Genomic DNA, 7,611 nt, shown 5'->3' with positions numbered 1-7,611 from the left:
GCTTCACAGCTGATTCTCTCCTCTCTCTCTTTGTCTCTCCCTCTCTCTCTGTCTTTCTCTCTCCCCCCTTCCTCCTCCTCACTTTCCCTCTTCCTCTTTGGCGATATCTTTCCCTATCACTGTGACCTCCATCCCCTCCAGCCTTGCAGTCTGGGACTGGGTTGGGAGAAAGAAGGAATGCTTCCTGTGGGATCCGGCTCTGGCAGTTTCTTTGGAGGTCATGGGGGCGAGGTGGGGTGGAATGTGACAGCTTCCTTTAAAATGAAAATGAGACTGTTTCCCAACCAAATCAACCATTTTGCATCAAACAAGAGAAATACCAAAACCTTAGAAAACCATGTTCCCCCACCCCCCCACCCTTCCCACCCCTGCAAGAAAACAAACCAGTTTCTATGAATTAATAGAAGCTGACCTGCTACACACATTCATTGCATGGCCCTGCAGTTCCCTCCCAAATGCTGAAAAGAAAAGAAAGAGCCATGTTCAAGAAGGTTCACAGAGACATGAGCCATAATCACCCCAAATTAGAAACTACCCAAATGTCCATCAATAGTAAAATGGATAAATAAATTGAATAAACAATAATCAATAATAATCATAAAAAGCAGGTGGATAAACAAATAAATGCCACCCAATGGAATAGTCTACAACAGCAAAAATAAACAACCTATAAACGATATACATAGACACCATGTTGAGCAAAAGAAGCTAAACACAAAGCCCATGTTGGATAATTCCAAGTATGTAAGCACAAAAAGGCAAAATGAATCTCTGCTTTCTGATGATGGTGGTTGCCTTGCAAGGTACAGGCTGGAAGGGCACTCAGGGGCTCTGTGACTGGTATTGTAATGGCTCTTGGTCTGGGGCTGTTCGGTTTGTGAAAACGTGGCAAGCTGCACACTTATGCCACATGTATTATTCTATATATCTGTTATTTTAAAATAACTCAAAAGCCAAAAGCAGGCTGTTGAACTTTGTGAGTGGTGGAGATATGAGAAGAAAGGAGGGCAAATGCCCTGCAGGCCTCCTGAATGCCCCTCTGGGAGGGGACAGCCCTCAAATTGGCTTACCTCCCACACCTGTTCCACCCCAAGATAATCAAGTGGGGCTGGCCACATAGGCTGGGACACCACTCCTGCCCCAGAACTCAATTCCCCAGCTTCCAGTCTAGCTAAGGCACATGCTCAGTCCAAGCTTAGTGCAGTCCCATCAGTGCAGGGTGAACCCTGTCTCTCCACAGAAGAGGACATGAGCCTTCCTAAAGCAGAGCTAGGACAGGGCTGGCTTTCATCTGCCTGCCAGGGCCACCATGCTCCAAAGCCAATGGCACCCTTCAGACTAGTTCAGCTCAGCCTCTGGGACCACACTGTATTCCTTACAGCCTGGAGAGAAGCCAGCAGGTTTGTGGGGCAGCTTTCATTGACATAGTCAGCAAGTGGTTTTCAAGCACCTACTATGTGTCAGGCACTGTACTAGATGCTAGCAACCCACTCTTGTCCCCAAAGCCCTGACAGATAAAAAAGCAAATACAAAATAAACAAAGTGATTGCCAGTTATGACAGTAGAGAGCAGACCCACCCCTAATATTCATGGACCCCAGATAAGAGTTCAAGTGGAGGCCCCTGGCCTACAGTCCACTCTCTTCTCTTCCTGCTCTATGCTCTATCCTGCTTATTTTTAAAAATATTTATTTATTTATTTATTTATTTATTTATTTATTTATTTGAGAGAAAGAGAGTGTGTGTGAGCAGGGGTAGGGGCAGAGGGAGAGAGAGAATCTCAAGAAGACTCCCCACTGAGGGCAGAGCTCAATCAGGGTCCTGACAGGAGGCCCGATCCCATGATCCTGAGATCATGACTTGAGCCGAACTTAAAAGTCAGAGACTTAACAGACTGAGTCACCCAGGCACCCTTCTATCCTGCCGTGAAGGGGCCTTCACACATGTGAACACCCCAGGGGCACAGCCACATTCTACCCCATCCTCTCCACAGATGCAAGAGAAGACACTCAGAGGAGAGACCCCTGTGCAGCTATGTCAACAGAGGAGGGCTGTCAGAGTTATATACACCTCTGGACCCCGGATGAGTGCCTTCCTTTGGCCCCATCTACTTCTTGCCCTTCGGGAGGGGCATGGTTAGGGGAGGGTAAGATCAAGGCTGAGGGCAAAGCTCTTGTTCACCTGGTTCAAATGGCAAAACTGATCATATTAACTGGGGTAGGAGTTACTTAGAGGACAAGAGGGGCCTCTATATGTGGGTTCCAGCTATAAAAAGACCTAGGGAAGAGCATTGTGGGAAGAGGCAGAATGGAGCTTACAGGAAGAAAGGCCAATGACCCTGGAGCAGAGGGAAATGAGCAGGGCAGACCATGCAGAGAAATGAGGGCTTTATTCTTAGGGTCATGGAACCCACTGGAGGGATTTTTATTTTCCATATTGAAGTACAATGGACACACAATAAAACAATAAAATGCCCCATCTAAAGTGTACAGGTCAGTAAATTTTAATATGCATCCCTTCATGAAAACACCATCAGAGCAAGATGTAGAATATTTCTGGTGTCCTAAAGAGCTCCCTTGTGCCCCTTGTTGCTCAATAGTCCCCCCTCAAAGATAACCACTGTTCTGGCTTACATCACCAAAGACTACTTGCCTAATTTTGATCTTCAGATAAATTGGAACTGTATGGCTATGTGCTCATTTATGTCTGACTTCTTTCACTCAGTATTCTATCTCTGAGATGCTCCCATTTGGCCACATGTAGTGGCAGGTCATACTTGTTTGTTGCTGTGTACTATTCTACTGCCTAAATGTACCATAATATGTTTATCCATTCTCTTATGGATGGACAGTTGAGCTGTTCCAATTGGGAGCTGTTATGAAGAAAGCCGCTGTAATAACTCTTGGCTAAGTCTTGCAGTGGTCCTAGGTGCCCATCCCTGTTGGGTGTATGCTCAGGAGTGGAACTGCTGGGTCACTTTTTCAAAGTGGCTTGAGAGTTGGGTATACAGGGCTTCAAATCGGTGCCTGCACAACCTGAGGTATATTAATAAAAGAGCTCTAAGAGGTCAGAGTGGAAGAGAGGAGCCCAGTTAGGGGATGATGGGGTGATCCAGGTCAGCAAGAACGAGATACAGGTGTGATTGGTAGCAATGGAAATGAAGAAGACACCATCCCATTTCAAAAAGAAGGACATGGTGGGCTCACTGCCCAAAACCATATATAGCAGAGTACAGAATCAATTCTTGAACCCAGGGATTCCAATTCAGCCCAGCAGAATTCTCTCTCAGCTCAGGGCCCTGTCCTCTCTCCAGAACTCTTTGAACTGTGCCAACTGTGTTAGCCCCAACTGCTAACAAAGCTGGTACGGGAACTGTCAGAGAGAAAATAGATAGACCTGCTGGGGACAACGAGCTTTCCCTCCCAACCTGGAAGTCACTTGAAATCACGTTGTTTTCACACATTTCTTTATGGCCCCTGTCCAGCCTCCCAAACACCTCATCTCCTTGGCCATTCCCTGGGCTCTTTCTGGGGTTGGAACCCCAGTAGCAAATACCTGAGCTTTCTCAAGCCTTGTTCACACTCTACTCCAGGGACACATGCTGCACACTGGAAAGCTCACTTACTTGGCATCTTTGGTCAGCCAGTGCTTGATGTTAGTGTTGCACCCATACTTGGCCAGCATGGAGTATGGGGCATGGCAGGCCTCCTCCACCTACAAAAATCAGAGCCAGGAAATGCTACCATGCATGGGCCTCCTATAGGGACTGGTGAAAATTGTTCTACTCTCTGGACAACAGGCTAATTGGAAATGAATCACCTTTATTACTCACTAGGTAGGGGTGATGACTCTCTGTATGGCTTTGGGCCCTCTGGGGGTGTCAATGAAAGATATCACTAGGACTCTTTGAGATAGACACAGAAATCAAATTCCAACTAGTTTTAATAGCAACACAAACTCATTGATTTATGCACCTAAGAAGTCTAGAGATATTGTCTTCAGGAATAGCAGATTCCAGGTGCTCAAAAATATGATAAGGCTCCTACTCTCTTCATTTTTTATCTTTGCTTTTCTCTGTGTTGGCTATACTTTCAAGCTAGCTCTTTCCATGTCATGTGATAGAAAAACATGGCCACCAAAAGAATAAGCATATGTCCTGTTTATTAATCTCAGCCAAAAAAGAAGGTTTCTTTACCATTGTAGTTTGCAGGTTTGGCTTTTTTTAGGCTAACCTGGATCAGGTGTTCAACTTGAACGAATCACTGTGGCCAAGAGCATTGATGTGCTGATTGGCCACCCTGGGATCAGAGGGTGCAGAGACAGAAGGAGAGGGTCCCTGACAGAAAAGTGGGGGGTGTTTACAGAAAAAGGGAAAGTAGATGATGAACAACTTGAAAAGGCAGATTTTAAAATTGTGTCTGGTTGCTTCAAATGCCTACACTCAGGAAAGTTGCTGATAAACTCATTCCAGGTATCCTGAAAAGAGTGGGTGGATGGATGGATGGAGAGATGGATGGATGGATGGATAGATAAACAAATGCACACCAGAACAAATATTTACTGTTCACAAGATTGTAAGCTACTTGAGAGCAAAAATCTAGCTGAGTACCTAGAACATAGTAGTAGGTCAAGGGCTGCAAATGTTAAGAGATGACTGTTATCTTTCCTGTTGAGCCCAAGCAGGCTTCAGAATCCTAATCCTTAGGATGCAAGGGCGCCTGCAGGCTTGTCAGGTAGCAGATGAGGGTGAAAGAGGGTGGCAATAAGACCATTTCAAGTCCTTTTGAGACTTGCCCCTTTCCTGACCCTCACCATTGTCCCTCAACTTCCCTCGGGAAGAGTCAAAGGTGAATGCCAAGGAGGAATATGTGCCCTAGCCAGAGAAATAGCAAGAGAGCTCATCCCGCCCACTTGCCCATGGCTGCGGGAACACACCTGAGCTAGGCAGGACCGTCACATCCAGAGTTTGGGTTATTACACTGCACTGGGCATATCAGGACTTAAACTGAGTCAAGTCTTCTATCTGAACGAGTGCCTGAGGACATTTTATCACCTAAAACTGAACAGATGAGAAGAGACAGCTGGTGGTTCCTTCCTGGGGTTGGGGAGGAACTGGCCTGGTGGTGTGCATGGGATGGGTCCAAGGAGACAAGAGCAGTGTTGGGATCACACTGATCCCAGTTGCGGAGACAGGAATATTGACAGCTACCAGCTGCCACACCATGACTTGCTGAGCCAGCACAACAGTAGGGTGCTAGCATCTACCTGGGTAGTCTCTTTTTAAAATTGTTATTTTTTTTAATTGAAGTGAAATTCACATAATATAAAATTAACCATTTTAAAGCCAGGGATGCCTGGGTGGCTCAGCAGTTAAGCATCTGCTTTCGGCTCAGGGCGTGATCCCAGGGGTCCTGGGATCAAGTCCCACATCAGGCTCCCTGCATGGAGCCTGCTTCTCCCTCTGCCTGTGTCTCTGTCTCTCTCTCTCTCTGTGTCTTTCATGAATAAATAAATAAATAAAATTTAAAAAAAGAATCCTAATCCTCAACATAGCACTCCACATGAAACTAATCACCAATCTTTTCAAAGACATCACCTCCCTTCAGAGCCTATCTCAGTTCTCTCATATTGCTCAACAGAAGCATGTTGACATAAAGTAGGTACCTACCACAGGCTGGGCTCATGTGAACACATCAGCTTGTTAAATGAAGACAATTTGCTGCATCCCCTTCCCTATCAACCTTCCCTTTCCCTAAGCTCTGTTAGGTGTTGACATCAATCTATCTCCAGAAAGTATCCACAGACACCTAAGATGATAGTTCCATATCTCTGGCTATCCCAGAACAGGAGACCTTACATCAGTGGTGTGTTGATACACATCTAACACCCCAACTCTCCAAAAAGAAAGGTCCCAATTCGTAGCATTTGCCAATCACCATGGTATAAATTTTCCCACTGTAGCCAATTTCAACCTTCCAAACTAAAGCCTCTGAAAATAGAACTGGGAAGGGATGCACACCATCAGTGCTCATGTGCTGACGTGAGCCACTAAGGGCCCCACAGCCCTTAGAAGACTTGTGTTTCCTGAAGAATTCTAGAACCACATCAGAATTTTCTTTGAGGCAAAGTTTCATCAACAGTCACTCAAGAATATTTGTTTACAATCCAACATAGAAACCTAACTTCTCTTCTAGAAGCTCGAGCTACTTTCAGAATCAAAGTTAATATTACTTTAGACTCCAGAGTGAAGTGTTCAAGGAGGGTTATTAGCTGGCTTCATTCATAAGATCTACTCTGAGGTATAACATACCTTCAGCACATCATCAGGTTCTACTCTTAAGTGTCCACATTTAATCCATTTCTTGACAAAACAACTTTTAAAGTTTTCCCCAAAATTTCATTATTGGAAACATTAAATATATGCCAAAGTAGTATGTGGCCATTATGACCTGACTTCAATTATGATCAGCTCCTAACCAATCTTATTGTGTCTACACCAGACCCACTCTCTTTTTCCTGTATTACTTGGAAACAAACCCCAAATGTCATAAAATTCATCTGTAAAGATGAATAAAAAGCAATAGTACTTCAGGGTGTCAGGGTGGCTCAGTCAGTTAAGCATCTCTGCCTTCAGCTCTGAATCCAGGCTCCCTGCTCAGCAAAGAGTCTGCTTCTCCCTTTCCCCCTGCCTCTCCCCTCCACTTGTGCCTGGTCTCTCTCTCTCTCTCTTTTCCCCTTCTCTCTTGCAAACAAATAGTAAAAATCTTAAAAATTAAAAAAAAAAAAAAAGAAAGAAAGAAAGAAAAGGCAGGGACGCCTGGGTGGCCCAATCGGTTAGGCATCTGCCTTTGGCTCAGGTCATGATCCTGGAGTCCCGGAATCGAGACCCACATCAGGCTCCCTGCATGGAGCCTGCTTCTCTCTCTGCTCCTCACTCTGCTTGTGCCCTCTCTCTCACTCAAATAAATAAATAAAAACTTTTAAAAAAAATGCAATACCATTTTAATCTGGAAAACTCATCTAAACTGAAGTATAAGCCACTGAGAATGTCAGAATGCTCAGAATGTCAGGCTGTTCTGACTTGGTGGGCTTTTCACCAGGCCATAGGCTGAAGCACCACGCCGTGACAGTGGCATCTTATGAATTATTGCCCTGGTGGGGAAGTGGAGGTGAAGCTTTTGGGAGTGGAGAGCTGTTGATGGTACCTCACTTACAACCTGAAAACAACTACTGTCTTAGCTGCTTACAAGGTCATTCTTGCTACTACCCTCAGTCAGAGGCTTGCACAAAAGGACATTTGAGTTCAATCCAAACAATGCTCCAACTTTGTCCCAGGCCCGTGAGTCTCAGGTATACAGATCTTGTTCCAGATCAGACTGATTCATTGGGATTTTTTCAAATGGGGGTGGAGAGGGGCCGATGAGTAACTAACTGCAAGTTAGAAGCCGTGGGAAAACCACTGGCAGCTCACAGCTCTCTGGTTCTTCTGACTCCAGTGCATCTGGAGGTCTCCCAGTCTGGATGCCAAGGAGGCAGCCCCTTGGAGGGAGGGCAGTGCGTTCCTGCCCTCTGCCCAACAGTGGTGATGACATGGTGGTCCACAAGCAGCATC

Source organism: Canis aureus, chromosome 26 (genome assembly GCF_053574225.1).
Source record: "Canis aureus isolate CA01 chromosome 26, VMU_Caureus_v.1.0, whole genome shotgun sequence".
NCBI classification, from domain to species: Eukaryota; Metazoa; Chordata; class Mammalia; order Carnivora; family Canidae; genus Canis; species Canis aureus.
The sequence above is the reverse complement of the archived record's forward strand: the minus strand, read 5'-3'. Positions refer to the sequence as shown.